The sequence below is a fragment of the Balaenoptera musculus genome, chromosome 10, assembly GCF_009873245.2.
Source record: "Balaenoptera musculus isolate JJ_BM4_2016_0621 chromosome 10, mBalMus1.pri.v3, whole genome shotgun sequence".
NCBI lineage: Eukaryota > Metazoa > Chordata > Mammalia > Artiodactyla > Balaenopteridae > Balaenoptera > Balaenoptera musculus.
In genome coordinates this window covers 85,773,247-85,794,016 of record NC_045794.1, presented here as the reverse complement: position 1 = coordinate 85,794,016, position 20,770 = coordinate 85,773,247, and the positions used below count along the sequence as shown (strand labels likewise).

The window sequence follows — 20,770 nt, the reverse complement described above, 5'->3', positions numbered from 1 at the left end:
ATCTGTAAAATAACATCAGTAAGACTAGTCCCCTTTTCCTACCCCATAGAGCTTTTTTTTTTAATTTGAAGTATAGTTGATTTACAATGTTGTGTTAATTTCTGCTGTACAGCAAATTGATTCAGTTATACATACATATACATTCTTTTTTAAAAATATTCTTTGCTATTACAGTTTATCACAGAATATAGTTCCCTGTGCTATACAGTAGAACCTTATTGTTATCCATTCTATATGTAATAGTTTGCCTCCGTTAACCCCAAACTCCCACTCCATCCCTCCCCCGTGGCAACCACAAGTCTGTTCTCTATGTCTGCGAATCTGTTTCTGTTTCATAGGTAAGTTCACTTGTGTCATATTTTAGATTCCACATATAAGTGATATCATATGGTATTTGTCTTTCTCTTTCTGGCTTACTTCGCTTAGTGTGATAATCTCTAGTTCCATCCATGTTGCTGCAAATGGCATTATTTCCTTCTTTTTTATGGCTGAGTAGCATTCCATTGCATATGTGTACCACATCTTCTTTATCCATTCATCTGTGGATGGACATTTAGATTGTTTCCATGTCTTGACTGTTATGAATAGTGCTGCTATGAACATAGGGGTGCATGTATCTTTTTGAATTATAGTTTTTTCTGGATATATGCCCAGGAGTGGGATTGCTGGGTCATATGGTAGTTCTATTTTTAGTTTTCATAAGGAACCGCCATACTCTTCTCCATAGTGGCTGCACCAACTTACATTCCCACCAACAGTGCAGGAAGGTTCCCTTTTCTCCACACCCTCCCACGGAGCTTTTTCTGAGCATCAAATAAGATACTGGTTGTAAAAAAAAAAAAAAAAAAAAAAGATGCTGGTTGTGAAAATACTTTGTTAATTAAAAATTGCTACTGAAATAATATTTGTTATTATTTTATTATGTAAGTCTAAGTCTGTTAGAATAGAATAGAATGAAATAGAATCAAAATATATAAGGCACTTACCTGCCACTTTGGTAGAAGGCATACAGGGCAGGGACATTATCAGTCTTGTTTGTGCTAGTCTAGCACCTAGCATAGTGCCCAGCACGTAGTAGGCACTAGATAAATACTTGCTGAAGGAAAACAAGTGTTTCAAAGAATGAGTGACAATGTTGCTTGGGGCCATTTGCATAGGTAACCCCATAAATAAGAGGGGGGAGGAGAAATCATAGGAGCTGAAACTAATCATCCAATCAAACAAAAGCCTCATATTATCAGAGCGTGCTTTAGCTTCAGACTTTAATTTTGGAGTTATAAATAAACATTTTTTTTTTTTGCTCTTAAGTCCACTTGTTTTCTATTTTTCTATGGGTCAGGCCCTACAAATTCCAGTCTTTAAGTAAACCAGTCAAATCAAAAGATCAGATAACGTGATAAGTTGTGGATTGTTGAATGGGAAATGTCAGGCTACAGGAATTGATAGGCTAAACTAGTTTGGAATGTGTGGAATGGCATTAAAACCCATTAGTCAGTCAGCTAATAAATATGTACAGAGGGTCTACTGTGTGCCTGGACGGTGCTGGGGACTGCGGCTGCCACAGTCCATAGGGCTTTTCCTTTGTCCTAACTGGTTGGTGGCTCATTTCCTTCCTTAACCCTCTAGGACACAGTAGTCAAATGGGCAGTGCACTCTGAATTAAACCTGTCGCTCTTCTGACCATTTCAGCATCATCTATGGAGAACATTTGGTTCATTTTACAATGGATACCAATGACAATTCATTTTACAGCTGCAGTGCTGCAGCACATCTGTGACTTAAAGCCAGGTGAACCTTTTAAGTGTGGGTTTACTCTAGGTATACGTTTTAGAAGCATCGTCAGTCTCAGGTTTGAAGCTAACAATGCAGAACATTAAATAAATATATTTCCAAGATAGGGTATGTTCTGGTGGTATGAGCTTCACAAAAACTGGTTTTTATGGAGAAGGGGAGGACACATGTTTTGCAAGTGAAAAACACAGAGGACATGTAACCCACTTCACGCCAGGTGGTAGAGGATGGGAGAGAAATTCCCATCCCTCCCTAGCAAGGAATGGCCCCAGGAGACAGGTTTCAGTTAAAGGACAAAGTGAAGGAGACGCTCGAAGACGAGGTTGGCAATGTAGAATATTTTGCTGCTGACCAAGCAGCCTCCCCACCAGGCTGCAATGGAAGGGTTTGGAGCCATGAAGGGGTGTGAGAGATTGGGTCAGACTAGGGGGTGTGCAGAGACATATAGGGAGCAGAGTCTGGATTATATGGGATGACCGGGGATTACAAATCGTTATGTAGGGGCGTGATGGGGTTCACCTTATGATCTCAAATGCAGGTTAAGGTGGTAAGGCTGAGAGTGTGTGGCAGGGAACTCCTTGCTAGGAATATGTGACCAGACTACCAAGGGTCTTCAAGTTCAGTCCAGAAAGGAATGATAACTGTGGCAAGCCAGAAGTGAAGAGATCATTAAAAAGTTTAAAATAGAGAGGTATTATGGCTTCACTTAAATCAACTTTTTTTTTTTCCCTGTCAGTGTCTGTTCAGTTTGGCCACCTGCTGGGCCTACCTTGACTAGAGGTGTTCTTTTTATGACAATACTCCTTTTCACTCTCCTTAGTATACATGCATACAAATTTGTTTTATAAAATTGGATATGCAGAAAAAGTAACAAAAGAAAATTAAGATCCCTGATAATCTTATTACTCCAAAATAACCACAGTTATGAGTTTAAGTCTATTTTCTTCAGACTAGAATGCACTACCGCACACATCTAATTTCATTTTACTAAACTGAAATTAGACTGTGTGAAATTTTACCTTTTTAAAACTTAACATTATACTAAGTTTTGTGGCATGACTGCACATCCTTTGAAACTGTATAATATTCTGCCATGAGGAGTCACGTAATTTATGGTTAGACTTTTGATAAAAAGCCTGAAGTAGAGTCTTGTACCTGAATGTTTGTATCTCTGAGGATTTCCCCAGGATAAATCCTTAAAAGTAGAATTATTGAATCAAAGGGTACAAATACTTTTATGTTTCTTGACTGTGATTATAAACATTCTTAATATAGGCTTATTTCTCTTCTATTACAGTAGAGTCACTGTGACAAGCAGCAACCAGTAACCATTTTCAGGTACAATAAATGGCATATTATGATGAATTTCTCATCTAAAACATACTAGAAAATTTAAAAAGTAACTTCTAATAAGGGAAAGTCCTGGCACCAAAGTCAAGAGACCTGGGTGTTACTTCCCACTGAGGCACCAAGCAGCTATTTTCCTTAGGCCTGACACTACTTTTGCAAACTCTCGAAAAATTCCCTCATTGTCTCTAAAATCAGTGTGTTGAATTAGTAACCCTCAAGGCTCCTTCTGGCTGTCAAATTCTATGATCTTATTCTGTGGAAAAAATTGTTTTAAGAGAAATATAATAATAATGTGTTTCTGGCACATAGTACAAACTCAATACATATTTGTTGAGTGAGGGGAAAAATTAAAGTTACAAAATATGGTATATAAAGTAGAGTAAAATCTTTAAAATTTTTAATTAAACAAATTTAATTTCACTCAAAGAATAAATTACTGCCTGTCTCCTCTGGGTAATAATCCATGTTAAATTTTATGGAAGACAAGAAATACAAACAAAAGCTTTGTAGAACTTTTACATGAAGAATCATTTATAAATTTTGATGGGAGAATTTAAAAATAAATAGGAATTACTATAGCACTTACTCTTAAGGTGATTGTAATCTCATAGAGATAGTTTGTGGACCCAGGTGACATAGCTCAAATAAAATGGTTAAGAAAAATTTAAAGGTGTAAATGATACAGCTAAGAAATTGTGTAAGAAAGTGTTATGCTTATCCCAAGTGCAATTCTTAAATTTCTTGAAGGCAAATATCAGAAGAAATAATATTCTATTTTTAGGAAAACTACCCACAGTTTTGTTAAGGTAAGAGAGTTCAGGGGACCACTAAGACAAATACAAAGCATACCTGAATCTGGCAGTGTTACTAAGACCAAAGACATGCCTTCAAATTTACCGCTCTAGTAAGGTGGCAAAACTCACCTTAACTTCTTGGAAATGGTTTCTGAAAAAGCCATGCAAAAGCAGATACGCGTTTGGATAGTTTGCCTAATCGCTATCTTCATATTTTGGCAAGGCTCTGAAGATCTCTTTGTTCACATTTAGTGAGAACCACATGATATTCAGCAAATTAATCTCCTGGATCTTGTCATTTGGGCTCTTGTCGCTTAATATTATTAAGTTTTAATTTGCTCGGTCACCTTGTACTCTCCGCCACTGGTTAGCATATCCTCATTTTCCCAAAGAACACTGGCGTAAAAAAAACACTTACTTAAGACAGCCTTAATGCCCATGACTTAGAAGGTTCATTCAAAAGCCAAAAGAGCAGAACTAATATACAAAGCTTGGTGTATCTGGTTGCCTGGGCAAGTCGACTTGCCTTGCATATGTGAAGATATTAAATTCCTAACCAGTTAATTAAAAGAGCTTCTTCATGTGTCAGTGTAAGACCTGGTCCATAAACGGGGCATTAGGAGTTGACTCTTGTTTCAGGAAACAGCATCCTCTCCAAGTTTCTCACACTTTTAAAATTTTGTTTGTTTTTTAGCAGTGCCTGCTAGTCACCTGTGCATTTCTTGTCAGAAGACTAAAAATTATATTAGAAAATAAGGTTGACTTAGTTCTATAAAGACGTTTTGGGGAGAGATGATTGGTTGGTTTTAATTAATTCAGATTATGCAGTTTTCCCTTTCCTCTGATTTTAAGACTGAAAATGTACCAGTTCAGTTTCAAACAGGGCGATGACAATATTTTACAGAAAGACTGTGGAGGAGTAACTAAGAGACCAGGTGCTGTTGTTCAACAGACATAGATATAAGTCCCAGCTTCATTACTTCCCAGCTAATTGACCTTGATCTTGGGTAAATTATTTAATTCCTCCTACCCTCAATGTGCCAACCATAAAATGAGGATGATAACTGCACTTTCTTCATAAGGTTGTTTCCAGGATTAACTACTATAATTCATATAACATGTTCATTAGAGTGTCTGGATCATGATAAAGCCTCCAACAGCTATTATTATTACATTTGGCCCTGAGACAGAGGGATACCTGAGAATTTTTGAAGTGCTTTTGCGAATATTATTGCATTTTATCCTCAAGTGAGAAAAGAAAGGTGGAGTCACTAACAATGAGCCACTGACAAAAGACAACCCTGCAATTAACATCTGCCTTCTGTGCCAAAATTTTTCCACTCTACCTTAATGGATAGTCTTAAAAAAGCCTATATGGAAACTGAACAGTCTGAAATTTAAATTTATTTTATGTATAACAAGGTTATGATTCCAGGAGAATAGATCCAATTCCAGTTCAAGATCTTAGAATAGTGAAGTCTGAGTCCTGACAAAATACTTGATTCCAGACTCTAGAACAGAGTCGACTAAAACAGTTATGACTCAGGGTTCAAATTCTCATCTACGTGTTTCTGTTTCTGGATTCTTTGACCTATTCAATTGGTCTCTTGGTCTATCCTGCTACCAAAACCACACTATCCTAATTGCTACAACTTTCTTAGGAATCTTGATGTCTGGTAGGGTGAGGATACTATCTTGTTTTTCAAAATTGCTTGGCCATTTGATCTCTCATGTGAATTTTAGGATCAGCTTTTTGTCAGGTTTGAATTGAAATTATGTCAAATTTATAGATTAATTTGAGGAGATGATATTTTTATGATGTTGAATCTTCTCATCCATGAACATAGTATATCTCTTCTTTTATTTCAATCACTTTTTGGGTCTTTGAACAAAGTTTTATGATTTTTTTCTTCATTAAAGCCTTGCATATTTTCACTTATATTTGTTCCTAGGTATCATATAGGTTTCAATGCTATCTTCAAAGGTATCTTGAAAAAATGATATATTCTGATTGTTGATATATGGAAACACAAATTTTTTGAACATTGATTTTTATATCCATAACTTTCTGCATCTTTATTAGTTCTAATAGTTTATATCACCTCTTAGACTATCGTGTCTGAATTATAACATTTTTCTTACTTTTCAATTAGTATATTTTTTTCCCTTGCACTTTGTACTGGCTTGGAACACTGATATAATGTTGAATAGAAGTGGTCATGGGACATCTTTGACTTGTTCATAATTTTAAATTGAATGCTTGATCACGAAATATACATTTGCTCTAGGTTTTTGATCCATAACATATCTCAATCTGAATCCATATCATATTTTAAAAGTAGTTTACGATGTTTACATTATCAGAACATTTATCTACTACATGTTTTACTCTTTCCTTCAAGCTTTTATTTAATCTTAGTCATTTATTCATTTCAGTTGCTTGAAACTTACTCTGTAGTAAGTTCCTCAGGAAAGGCCCTGTATGATGTTTCAATACGTAGTTTCAAATCTTCTTCTTCTACTTTTTTTTTTTTTTTAATTTTAAGAAAGTTTTCTGTTCTGTTTCTTTGCTTTGGTTTTATTCTTCAGGGACTCCTAGTATCTGTATGTTAGATTATCTTTGCCCATCTTTGTATTTGTCACTTTCTCTTGAAACTTTAAAAAAGCCCGTATTTCCTTTGATTTAAAAAAATTCCTGATAGAGGAACAAAGATAACAGAGTAGAAGGACGTGCTCTCACTCCCTCTTGTGAGGACACCAGAATCACAGCTAGCTGCTGGACAATCATCGACAGGAAGACACTGGAACTCACCAAAAAAGATACCCCACATCCAAAGACAAAGGAGAAACCACAATGAGATGGTAGGAGGGGAACAATCACAGTAAAATCAAATCCCATAACTGCTGGGTGGGTGACTCACAGACTGGAGAACACTTATACCACAGAAGTCCACCCACTGGAGTGAAGGTTCTGAGCCCCACATCAGGCTTCCCAACCTGGGGGTCTGGCAACGGGAGGAGGAATTCCTAGAGATTCAGACTTTGAAGGCTAGTGGGATTTGATTGCAGGACTTTGACAGGACTGGGGGAAACAGAGACTCCACTCTTGGAGGGCACACACAAAGTAGTGTGTGCATTGGGACCCAGGGGAAGGAGCAGTGACCCCAGAGGAGACTGAACCAGACCTACCTGCTAGTGTTGGAGGGTCTCCTGCAGATGCGTGGCTGTGGCTCACTGTGGGGACAAGGACACTGGCAGCAGAAGTTCTGGGAAGTACTCCTTGGCGTGAGCCCTCCCAGAGTCTGTCATTAGCAACACCAAAGAGCCCAGGTAGGCTCCAGTGTTGGGTCGCCTCAGGCCAAACAACCAACAGGGAGGGAACCCAGCCCCACCAATCAGCAGTCAATCAGATTAAAGTTTTACTGAGCTCTGCCCACCAGAGCAACAGTTAGCTCTACCTACCACCAGTCCCTCCCATCAGGAAACTTACACAAGCCTCTTAGATAGCCTCATCCACCAGAGGGCAGACAGCAGAAGCAAGAAGAACTACAATCCTGCAGCCTGTGGAACAAAAACCACATTCACAGAAAGACAAGATGAAAAGGCAGAGGGCTATGTACCAGATGAAGGAACAAGATAAACCCCCAGAAAAACAACTAAATGAAGTGGAGATAGGCAACCTTCCAGAAAAAGAATTCAGAATAATGATAGTGAAGATGATACAGGACCTCGGAAAAAGAATGGAGGCAAAGATTGAGAAGATGCAAGAAATGTTAACAAAGACCTAGAAGAAATAAAGAACAAACAAACAGAGATGAACAATACAATAACTGAAATGAAAACTACACTACAAGGAATCAATAGCAGAATAACTGAGGCAGAAGAACGGATAAGTGACCTGGAAGACAGAATGGTGGAATTCACTGCTGTGGAACAGAATAAAGACAAAAGAATGAAAAGAAATGAAGACAGCCTAAGAGACCTCTGGGACAACATTAAATGCAACAACATTCGCATTATAAGGGTCCCAGAAGGAGAAGACAGAGAGAAAGGACCAGAGAAAATATTTGAAGAGATTATAGTCGAAAACTTCCCTAACATGGGAAAGGAAATAGCCACCCAAGTCCAGGAAGCACAGTGAGTCCCATACAGGATAAACCAAAGGAGAAACACGCCAAGACACATAGTAATCAAAGTGGCAAAAATTAAAGACAAAGAAAAATTATTGAAAGCAGCAAGGGAAAAACAACAAATAACATACAAGGGAACTCCCATAAGGTTAACAGCTGATTTCTCAGCAGAAACTCTACAAGCCAGAAGGGAGTGACATGATATACTTAAAGTTATGAAAGGGAAGAACTTACAACCAAGATTACTCTACCCGGCAAGGATATCATTCAGATTCGATGGAGGAATCAAAAGCTTTACAGACAAGCAAAAGCTAAGAGAATTCAGCACCACCAAACCAGCTCTACAACAAATGCTAAAGGAACTTCTCTAAGTGGGAAACACAAGAGAAGAAAAGGACCTACAAAAACAAACCCAAAACAATTAAGAAAATGGTCATAGGAACATACATATCGATAATTACCTTAAATGTTAATGGATTAAATGCTCCAACCAAAAGACACAGGCTTGCTGAATGGATAGAAAAACAAGACCCATATATATGCTGTCTACAAGAGACCCACTGTAAACCTAGGGATACATACAGACTGAAAGTGAGGGGATGGAAAAAGGTATTCCATGAAAATGGAAATCAGAAGAAAGCTGGAGTAGCAATACTCATATCAGATAAAATAGACTTTAAAATAAAGAATGTTACAAGAGACAAGGAAGGGCACTACATAATGATCAAGGGATCAATCCAAGAAGATACAACAATTAAAAATATATATGCACCCAATATAGGAGCACCTCAATACATAAGGCAACTGCTAACAGCTATAAAAGAGGAAATCGACAGTAACACAATAATAGTGGGGGACTTTAACACCTCACTTACACTAATGGACAGATCATCCAAAATGAAAATAAATAAGGAAACAGAAGCTTTAAATAACACAATAGACCAGATAGGTTTAATTGATATTTATAGGACATTCCATCCAAAAACAGCAGATTACACTTTCTTCTCAAGTGCGCACAGAACATTCTCCAGGATAAAGCACATCTTGGGTCACAAATCAAGCCTCAGTAAATTTAAGAAAATTGAAATCATATCAAGCATCTTTTCTGACCACAATGCTATGAGATTAGAAATCAATTACAGGGAAAAAAACGTAAAAAACACAAACACATGGAGGCTAACCAGTACGTTACTAAATAACCAAGAGATCACTCAAGAAATCAAAGAGGAAATCAAAAAATACCTAGAGACAAATGGCAACAAAAACACGACGATCCAAAACCCATGGGATGCAGCAAAAGCAGTTCTAAGAGGGAAGTTTATAGCTATACAAGCCTACCTCAAGAAACAAGAAAAATCTCAAATAAACAATCTAACCTTACACCTAAAGGAACTAGAGAAATAAGAACAAACAAAACCCAAAGTTAGCAGAAGGAAAGAAATCATAAAGATCAGAGCAGAAATAAATGAAAGAGAAATGAAGAAAACAGTAGCAAAGATCAATAAAACTAAAAGCTGGTTCTTTGAGAAGATAAACAAAATTGACAAACCATTAGCCAGACTCATCAAGAAAAAGAGGGAGAGGACTCAAATCAATAAAATTAGAATGAAAAAGGAGAAGTTACAACAGACACCACAGAAATACAAAGCATCCTAAGAGACTACTACAAGCAACTCTATGCCAATAAAACGGACAACCTGGAAGAAATAGACAAATTCTTAGAAAGGTATAACCTTCCAAGAGTGAACCAGGAAGAAATAGAAAATATGAACAGACCAATCAGAAGTAATGAAATTGAAACTGTGATTAAAAATCTGCCAACAAACAAAAGTCCAGGACCAGATGGCTTCACAGGTGAATTCTGTCAAACATGTAGAGAAGAGCTAACACCCATCCTTCTCAAACTCTTCCAAAAAATTGCAGAGGAAGGAATACTCCCAAACTCATTCTATGAGGCCTCCATCACCCTGATACCAAAACCAGACAAAGATACTACAAAAAAAGAAAATTACAGACCAATATCACTGATGAATATAGATGCAAAAATCCTCAACAAAATACTAGCAAACAGAATCCAACAAAACATTAAAAAGATCATTCTCCTTGATTAAGTGGGATTTATCCCAGGGATGCAAGGATTCTTCAATATACGCAAATCAATCACTGTGATACACCATATTAACAAATTGAAGAATAAAAACCATATGATCATCTCAATAGATGCAGAAAAAGCTTTTGACAAAATTCAACACCGATTTATGATAAAAACTCTTCAGAAAGTGGACATAGAGGGAACCTACCTCAACATAATAAAGGCCATATATGACAAACCCACAGCAAACACCATTCTCAATGATGAAAAACTGACAGCATTTCCTCTAAGATCAGGAACAAGACAAAGATGTCCACTCTCACCACTATTATTCAACATAGTTTTGGAAGTCCTAGCCACCTCAATCAGAGAAGAAAAAGAAATAAAAGGAATTCAAATTGGAAAAGAAGAAGTAAAACTGTCACTGTTTGCAGATGACATGATACTATACATAGAGAATCCTAAAAATGCCACCAGAAAACTACTAGAGCTAATCAATGAATTTGGTAAAGTTGCAGGATACAAAATTAATGCACAGAAATCTCTTGCATTCCTATACACTAATGATGAAAAATCTGAAAGAGAAATTAAGGAAACACTCCCATTTACCATTGCAACAAAAAGAATAAAATACCCAGGAATAACCCTACCTAGGGAAACAAAAGACCTGTATGCAGAAAACTATAAGACACTGATGAAAGAAATTAAAGATGATACCAACAGATGGAGAGAGATACCATGTTCTTGGATTGGAAGAATCAATATTGTGAAAATGACTATACTACTGAAAGCAATCTACAGATTCAATGCAATCCCTATCAAATTACCAATGGCATTTTTTACAGAACTAGAAAAAAAAATCTTCAAATTTGTATGGAGACACAAAAGACCCCGAATAGCCAAAGCAGTCTTGAGGGAAAAAAACGGAGCTGGAGGAATCAGACTCCCTGACTTCAGACTATACTACAAAGCTACAGTAATCAAGACCATATGGTACTGGCACAAAAAACAGAAACATAGATCAATGGAACAAGATAGAAAGCCCAGAGATAAACCCACGCACCTATGGTCAACTAATCTATGACAAAGGAGGCAAGGATACACAATGGAGAAAAGACAGTCTCTTCAATAAGTGGTGCTGGGAAAACTGGACAGCTACATGTAAAAGAATGAAATTAGAACACTTCCTAACACCATACACAAAAATAAACTCAAAATGGATTCGAGACCTAAATGTAAGACTGGACACTATAAAACTCTTAGAGGAAAACATAGGAAGAACACTCTTTGACATAAATTACAGCAAGATCTTTTTTGATCCACCTCTTAGAGTAATGGAAATAAAAACAAAAATAAACAAATGGGACCTAATGAAACTTAAAAGCTTTTGCACAGCAAAGGAAACCATAAACAAGATGAAAAGACAACCCTCAGAATGGGAGAAAATATTTGCAAACAAATCAATGGACAAAGGATTAATATCCAAAATATATAAACAGCTCATGCAGCTCAATATTAAAGAAACAAACATCCCAATACAAAAATGGGCAGAAGACCTAAATAGACATTTCTCCAAAGAAGGCATACGGATGGCCAAGAAGCACATGAAAAGCTGCTCAACATCACTAATTATTAGAGAAATGCAAATCAAAACTACAATGAGGTATCACCTCACACCAGTTAGAATGGGCATCATCAGAAAATCTACAAACAACAAATGCTGGAGAGGGTGTGGAGAAAAGGGAACCCTCTTGCACTGTTGGTGGGAATGTAAATTGATACAGCCACTATGGAGAACAGTATGGAGGTTCCTTAAAAAACTAAAAATACAATTACCATATGACCCAGCAATCCCACTACTGGGCATATACCCAGAGAAAACCATAATTCAAAAAGACACATGCACCCCAATGTTCATTGCAGCACTATTTACAATAGCCAGGTCATGGAAGCAACCTAAATGCCCATCAACAGATGAATGGATAAAGAAGATGTGATACATATATACAGTGGAATATTACTCGGCCATAAAAAGGAACGAAATTGGGTCATTTGTTTAGACGTGGATGGATCTAGAGACTGTCATACAGAGTGAGTAAGTCAGAAAGAGAAAAACAAATATTGTATATTAACGCATGTATGTGGAATCTAGAAAAATGGTACAGATGAACCAGTTTGCAGTGCAAAATTTGAGGCACAGATGTAGAGAAGAAACGTATGGACACCAAGGGGGGAGAGCCGCGGGGGGGTGGGGGTGGTGGTGTGATGAATTGCGCGATTGGGATTGACATGTATACACTGATGTGTATAAAATTGATGACTAATAAGAGCCTGCTGTATAAAAAAATAAAATAAAATTCAAAAATTCAAAAAAAGACCCAAACATATACTAAACTTTCTTTGGGTTATTTGTATGGAAATATGTTAATATAAATGTTTCAGACATTACATGAAATTCCTAAAAATCTTATATGTTCTGGTATAATGTTATAAGTCATAATTCTAGTTATTATTTTAAAATGTATATCTCAGAAATAACTAAATTTCCTTGTCAATTTCATTATTATGAACTTTCATCAAATCTTTAACCATGGTCATTTTTAAGTCTTTTGTCATTTACAGACAGTTCTGGGTGTACTCTGATGCTTTTGCAAAAATGTTCCTATAAAAGGGTTTCATCTTCAAGGAATTCATGGAAAAGACTCTGACAAGTACAGGTTCCTGGTAACTGACTATACTGTTGAAGTTAATGAATAAGCATTTTCAGAACTTTAATGGAAAACTGATGAATTCATAAAAGTGCTAACAAAAGATCAACATACAAAAAAATTAATTACATGGGACTGAGTGAACTGATGAGGATGATTATAATTTTTGTGACTTTGAATAAAAAAAGAAAATTCCTTTTCCACCTTCTATCTTTTAGCTCATTAGCTGAGTGTTTTTTCCACACTGTATCCTTCTATTTTTGTCTTGATTTCTTAAAGGATATTTTATTTCTAATTCTTTTCTGAGTTCTAGAATTTAAGTTCCCAGCTTTAAAAATTTTGATATATGTTATTTTTTTCATATTCTGTGTAACTTTCTTAATGTCTTTTAACTAATTTTTATTTTTTAATTTTTTAATTTTTTTTTGACATGGAACATTTTTCTTTTTAATTTGGAAAGGAGTCAATAAGTGATGTGGATTAGTTTTGATTATAAGGCATTAAGCCCTGCAAACTTGATGGGCACTGAAAGAACAGACATGAATTTTGAGGTCTGCATCTGGCTCCACTAGTTCTTTAATATTCGAAATAGGCTACCTGCTACACTCCTCAGCTCATGTCCTCTTCTTTACAGGCAGGATGATAACAGGTATCACTGCAGCATGATGCCTGTCTGATGCTAAGTGCAAGCTCTCTTCTTCTAAATTGTGTCCAGTACAGGTATCCTAGTATCCTGTAGGGTGTCATAACTAATTTTTAAATAGTAAGTTGGATTGTGGTCTGTTTGTGGACATACTTTTCTGGGATGCTTTCATCATCTCTAAAAATATTATCGTGCTCCCTATTACCTCATTTCTTATTATAACTTCATATGGGATTTGAACTTGATGCTTCTCTGTTGCTCATTTTTATGTGAAATTAGTTTTCCTGACCTTTTAGATTGAGGCAGGATTTAGTAAAGCTTTTCTAATGTCACAAAGCTCCTTTGTCTGTTATTTTTATGTAATGTTTAAAAATATGGCCACTTGCTTCCCAAGATTTCCTGACTGTCTTCCTTTCTCCACTTGGGTGGAAATCTTCTTTTTTTTAATCTTACTTTTCCCTAATTGCTCAATTTTATTCTACTTCTAGTAGTTTCTTCACAGTATGATTCCTTAATTGGAAGAAAATCCATTTAAGTTTTGAGAGTTCATAAGGATTAAACTGCTTCAACCCTTTCAGTCCTTACTTCGTGCTCTCCTTGAACTCACTTGGTATTAGAGAGAGAATTCATTCTCAGTTTCATCTGATGTACTCACATTGACCCACTGTGCTCCCCAGTAAATAACTATTGGCTCTTTTGGGGTTCTGTTCACCAGTTGACACAACCCAGTGTACTTCCCTCTACTTTCTCCTGCACAGATGCCAATACCATGTGAGTCTCATGGCTGTTGTTGGTTTGTCCCCATGTGCTTATACTAGGGGAGATACCTTGTTGCCTAGTTTTGTGGTGAATGTTGTCCATGGATATTTGGTTTTGCTATTTAATTGCTGTGTTTGCTTTAATGTGGGGATTCGCTAAGATTGAAAAGCTACAATGTCACTGTCACTACTATCTTCCTAGAATCTCTAGATTGGACTTTAAAAGCAAAAATGACAACTACAAGAACAAATTCAGTAATATGTTTTTTTTATAATAGGTATACCTAAGACATATTTATAAGGATTTTTTTTAACATAAAAGGATAGAAAAAGATATACCATGCAGTTATAAATCAAAATATAACTGATATAATGATATTACTTTAAATTAAATCACCCTTAAGACAAAAAGCATTATTAGCAAAAAAACCAAAAAAACAAAACAGTATCATTATATAGAAAATATTCACCAGGAATATATAATCAGAAACCTGTTTTCTTTTAACAAAATTATTCTCAAAAATACAGAGAGTAAAAACTGAATGAATTACAAGGAGAAATTGACCACTATGTAATTTAAATGGGAATTTGTAACATATTACTCCCATATACAAAGCAATGATGAAAGTTGATCTGATGAAAATATTGATATATTTAGAATCATGCATAAAACAATTACGAAATACATTTTTTTCCAAAGATACATGGAAATTTACAAAATCAGAGTCTGTTGAAGGTCACAAATGAAAACTCAGTAAATTCCAGAACTGAAATTACACAGACCACATTCTTCAACCACAAAGCAAAATAATTAGATAAAAAGATTATCTCTCTCCCCAAATCTGCATGCTTGGAAATTTTAAAAACACCCATAGTGTGTTATGAAACAAGGAAGAAATCTAATGAAAGTTTAAAATATTTAGAACTTGAGAAGGTAAACACTTATTGCAAAACTTACAGGATGCAGCTAAAGCTGTAATCTTAAATGCATATATCCAAAAGAAAGAGAAAATTAATGAACTAAGTGTTCAACTCAAGAAGTTAAAAAAGAGAACCACAGAGTGAACTCAAGAAGGAAAAAGAGAATATTTTGACAATAACGCATATTCACAAAATAGAAAAAAAAAGTGGGTTTTAAAAAGATAAAAGATATTTCTTTGAGGAGAATTATCAAGTGACCAAAACCTAGCAAGACCATAATTCTTGTAGAGTTCACACAACTCTGCTGCACCTTTTAAAGATTTTATTTTGTACCTACTATACAACAATGTAGAAAAATCCATGGCAGTTCTTTGAGACCTTTTGATGCTTTACTTCCCTCAAGACTGCATTTCTCTTGAACAAAGATTTCCTTACATGAATTGACTTCTTCTGCTCTCAGGAAAACAAATATTACATGCGTAACACATGACAATTTTTAGAAAGGAAGTGCAGCCAAACACAACATGGGACAATCCAGTTTCTGATTAATAATAAGTTATTCTGTAAATGATTGTTGGTTCTACAAATGCATTCACAAGTTAATTCCCTTAAGTAGCAAGTTCCCCTAGTATTTTTAAGCTATAATTCAATTTTTAAAACTTTTGAGGAATACAACTTGTCTAGAAAATAAACCACTCTTCTATAAACTGTACACCCAGCAGTAATTCAAATGCTGAAATCCTATCCCTGCAGCTTTTCTTCTTAAAGCCATGGACAGATGCACTTGCATGATCCTCCGCCTGAGTGCCCTCTTCAGTTTTGAGCTCTATGGACCTCGCTCTTTTCATCTTAGTCCTGGTTTGGGACACATCTTCCTCTTTTCTGAAGCCGCTCTTAACCTGTGGTATAGTCAGCCAGGGAACAGGGGGAGTAATTGCATCTGCTGAGTGCAGTCTAGAAGGTGGTAACTTTCAACCATTTTTCATGGCCGTACATGAGTCTGATGAATGTGGTGTGGAGACTTGGAGGACGCAGTGTGAAGGCAGGAGCATCCTGCAGCATGTGATGCGACATCAGTGCCAGGCTGTGATGCTTGCTTTGATATTTGCTAACACAGATACACTCTTAAGTGTTTAAACATATTGACTCATTTAATCCTCACAATATCACAAGAGTGATTCTCTTATTATCCCATCTTACAGCTTGCTCAAGGTCACAAAGCTACTAAGCATCAGAGCCAGGATTGGCACACAAGCAGTCTGTGTTCTCAAACCCACTGGCCAAAAGGTAGAGTCTATTCCGTGCTCCACTAACCAAAGTTGCAGGTACTACAGCCAAGCTGGGTGTTAGAACCTGGTTACCCTTGACTAGAAATCTAAAGTCCATCTTGAGCTCCATTGTCTAGAGCTGAGTCGAACTTCTTTCCAGGTTTTCTCAGGGTCCAACCCCATGACATCTCCCAGTGGGAGGTTGTGTGTCCTCTTATTTATCCATGTATGCCCTCCCCTATCAGGTCAGCCCAGGAACATGATTATTCTGTCTTTTCAGTGCTGGGGAAAGTCAACTCACTCCTGTGCACCTTGCCATGCTCTGTGTCACCAGGGACCAATACTGTGCTGACACCCAGCAGGGCTCAGTAAAGATCTGCTGATGAATGAATGAATGAATGAGTTGACAGGGTTCCAGTGTGCTAGGCACTGTGCTTTGGGGAGTGATAAAGATTGTAAAGATTAGTAAGACCCCACCCGTCTCTTTCAAGGGCTCATATTCTAGTGAGGAGCTTTTGAAAGTTCATCATCCTCTCAAAATAGTTCAGGACATGGATTTTGAAATCAGATAGATCTGATTCACCTGACTGACTGTGTGGCCTTTGACAAGTTATTTTACTCCTTTTATTCTCCATTTATTCATCTGTAGAATCGGTATGATACTGTGACCTGCCTCATAGATGTGTTATGAGGATTAAATGAGATAATGCTTGAAAAATTGCTGTGTCCCCAAAGGGAGCTGCCTCTGGTTTTATTCATTGCTGAGGACCTGCAGGGACACCATGGGAACTCCTTTTGGCTGGATGGACCCCTGAAGTTAGCAGGCAGTGCGTCCCACTCAAGCGTCTGGCATGTCCACCATCCCCTGTTGTGTGAACCTGGATGCTTGGGGAATGAAACACCCATAATTAAGAGTAGAAGTTACCTGTGTTGGGTAACTTTGGGGACATTGTCGTCTGCAAATATTCCTATAGGCTGAAGTTTCTCTGCGTCTCTCCTCTAGGAATTCCTTTGGCTGAAAAAGGCAGTGAGCCCATGACCTGTTTCTTTCCAGCGATTGCCAGGACCTTTGCCCCACCTCTTACATTCTGGAAATATTTCTCAGACACCCCTCTCTCCCCAACCTCCAGACACCACTCTTTAGCTTGGGAGCGGGGAAGGTCAGGCGTTGCTGTCGTCAGTTGCTTAGACTCCTTCAGCGCGAAGCTCACCTGTGCAACGTACAGGGCCGTCTCCCTGCTCCTGGCTCTGCTTTGACACAGGGAAAAGGTTTGCTAACCCTTCTTTGGCTCCGGAGAGTTCTCCCCGTCCTCAGAGGCTGCAAGGGGTCTAACCAAAAGAGGGGATGTGGAGTCAAGTGTGTCTGGGGTGGACCATAAGCCTGTGACCTCAGACCCATCTCAGAAGCTCAAGTAAGATAAACTTGTATCTGACTGTATGATCTCAAATTGCCCCTCTTTTTAGCCTCAATTTTCCTACCTCTCTATAAATACTAGTATGACAGCTAGAGAGTCTCTGTTCATTGAACTACAAATAAAATTAGCTCAAATATAAAAGTTCCAGATCCTCCCCTGGCTTTCTGAGAATCCCTTAAGATGCTTATTCCTCGTGATCTCATCAGTGATGTTTCCCTGAATGCCCTTTCTACATTTAAACTTCACCCCCCCTGCCCATTTTCTCCTATTTTCTTGACCATCTCTCTCTGTTTTCCTTGGGTTCCTGCTGATAGCCAAGCTTCTAGGATTCCAACTTCTATTCCCAGTTGTTTATCAAGATACTCCCCTTTTCCTCCCAAGACAATTTTTGTCCTAAAAGGCATTTTGATGGTCACTGTTTTAAAAATGTACATTTTTATTTCACCACAAGAGAAAACTTTATTCATTGTATTGTGAGGATCAGATAGGCTAATAAAGGTCCAGTGCAGTGCTGTGTACCCAGTAGGGAGCAAATAAACATCAGCAGTGGAAATTATGAAGATTAATTGATATATATAAAAGCACTTTAAAAACTGTAACACACTGTACATGTGAAGGATTCTCATTATCAATGCTAGTACTTTAAGTCCTAGTAGATGTTATACTATTCAGACCATGTCCAAAAGTAGTTGAGACAGTACATGGTCAAGCTCCTATTTCTTTGTTTGAGAAACCTTTCCTTTCTAAAGAAGGTAGAGTAGGAGGTATAACACAAACTAAAGTAAAATCCTTGGGCTCAGCACAAAGACTGCACATATCAGCACAGGAAGAAAATACAGGTTTCACACAAGATGTCATTATGAAACTTTTAGAGGAAAAAAGTGTAGAAGTTAACTTCACTAAGTCCCTCCTTCGAATGGCAGCTGCTGATGTGGAAGAGTATGTGATTAAACAACCAGAGCCAGAATTCCAGGACCTAAATGAAAAGGCAGGAGCACCTAAACAAAGTCCCAGTAAGATCACAGCTGAGATCAATACCAGAGTGAGATTTCTGCAGGCAATCAAGGATATACCTAGTACAATTAAAGAACTCTTTGTGAGTAATGTCTTCAAGAAATACTAATACCAGAACCGCATAGCACTTGAATGCCAAAAATAAAGAATTTTTAAAGTATTCCAAAAGTTTCAGACATACTCTGAAAATCTGTTTTGAAATGGCAGGGCAATAAATGTATTCATAAGTGCCAACCGACTAAATCATCAAACCAACTTGGTATTTCAGACCTTCAAAACTGTGCCCTCAAGGCTGTACACGTTAAGAGATGTGCTTCTCAGTGGCAGTGTTGAACTACCTTTATCTGTAAATTTTAAAGTTTGACTATATAAATTATGAGTCTCTCCTGAAGGGATCTAACCCGGGATGTTGAATGGTATTATTGCCACTTTGTGTTTTTGTAAAATGTCTCTTAATCACAATCTCGCACTGAAGATTTTATTTGCTATTATCATTTATTTAAGAATTATAAGCCAAAAAATTTACAGTCTAATGTCTCATATAACATTCCTTAAAAGAATTGTAAATATTGGTATTTGTTTCTGACATTTTAACTTGGAAGCGATATGCTGCCAGATGATGTATTTAACAATATTTGGTGGCAAATATTCAATAAATAGTTTACATCTGTTTTAAAAAAGCAGAACACTATATGAATAATATGGATTAAGGAATATGTTATAAGCATAGACTACACAGTGTGGAAAGAGCTGGGGCTTGAAGGTCTATAAAGGGGAATTGGAGGCTTAGAGCAGAGACACTAATCAGCCATCATAAAGCACAGGTGCCGATGGACAAGTCAAAGCTTGCAGAGAACCCTGGAAGCTCGGTATGCCCAGCTCGGTGAGTTTGAAGCCAGGCGTCTGGTGATGGGTTTAGGTTTGCCTTTGGTCAGCAAACCAAGCTGTCTGTAAGAAAAGAACACAGACTGGTTAAGAGGCGAACAAACTGGAATTTGCTGATACCTGTGTAACTGTGTTTCACCACCTCTAACCACAATGACCTTCAAGAATATAGTGGTTACTGCCTCATTTCTGCCCACAAGTTTCTTTTTGACCAACTCTAACCCAGAACCATATAGAAAAGGTATCCTGAGAAATGTAATTCTGGCTTTGCCAAGTTGATGCAATACAAAACCACCATACTGCATAGTGGACATGTAATCTTACCTGATGTGAAGTGCTTACCAAAAATACTATTTTAATCCAGTGGAGGTCATGGTAGGGCAGATATCTTTATTTATGTATTCATTCATTTATTCATTTTGTATTTAATGATAATCCGCTGTGTTCCAAGCACTGTTTTTTTGGCTGGGGAATAGAGAAAACTATGACCCATGATATTGAGTAAAGTCCTGTTTCTACAAAAGTGGGTAGGGTCTTGGAGGGAGAAAGGGAGAAAGGCAGAATGAATTGTGAAGATGACTGCAGGCATTAGGAATAGCATGTGAGAGAGTGTATTAAATTCAAGGAGCCTAAAGTTCACTGAAGTGTATAGCACATAGAGAGCAATAATGGCAGGAGATATTCAGGAAATGAAAACCAATAAGATTTAGTGATCGGGAGGAGAAGAGGAGAGGCAAGAGACGAAGCTGCCAGTGTGAAAGATTACGTGGTTGGTGATTTCACTAACGTGACATGGAATACAGAACATGATTTGGGGAGAATATGTTGAATTAGAATCTGTAGATATTGAGGTATTGCAAATCATGGAGGTGGAGGCATCGGTAAGCAGTTCACAGTGTGGGTCCAGAGACCACCAGTCTGTCCTGTTCTTCTCTTTTCTTAGCATTAATTACATTTGCAATCACTCATTTTAGCGCCTACCTTCCATGCCAGAATGACTA

At 37.3% G+C, this 20,770-nt stretch overlaps 1 pseudogene; it reads left to right on the top strand.

The window, feature by feature from the left end:
* The first annotated feature begins 16,171 nt into the window (after positions 1-16,171).
* On the top strand, positions 16,172-19,248 carry LOC118901962 (annotated as a pseudogene).
* Positions 19,249-20,770: the final 1,522 nt, after the last annotated feature.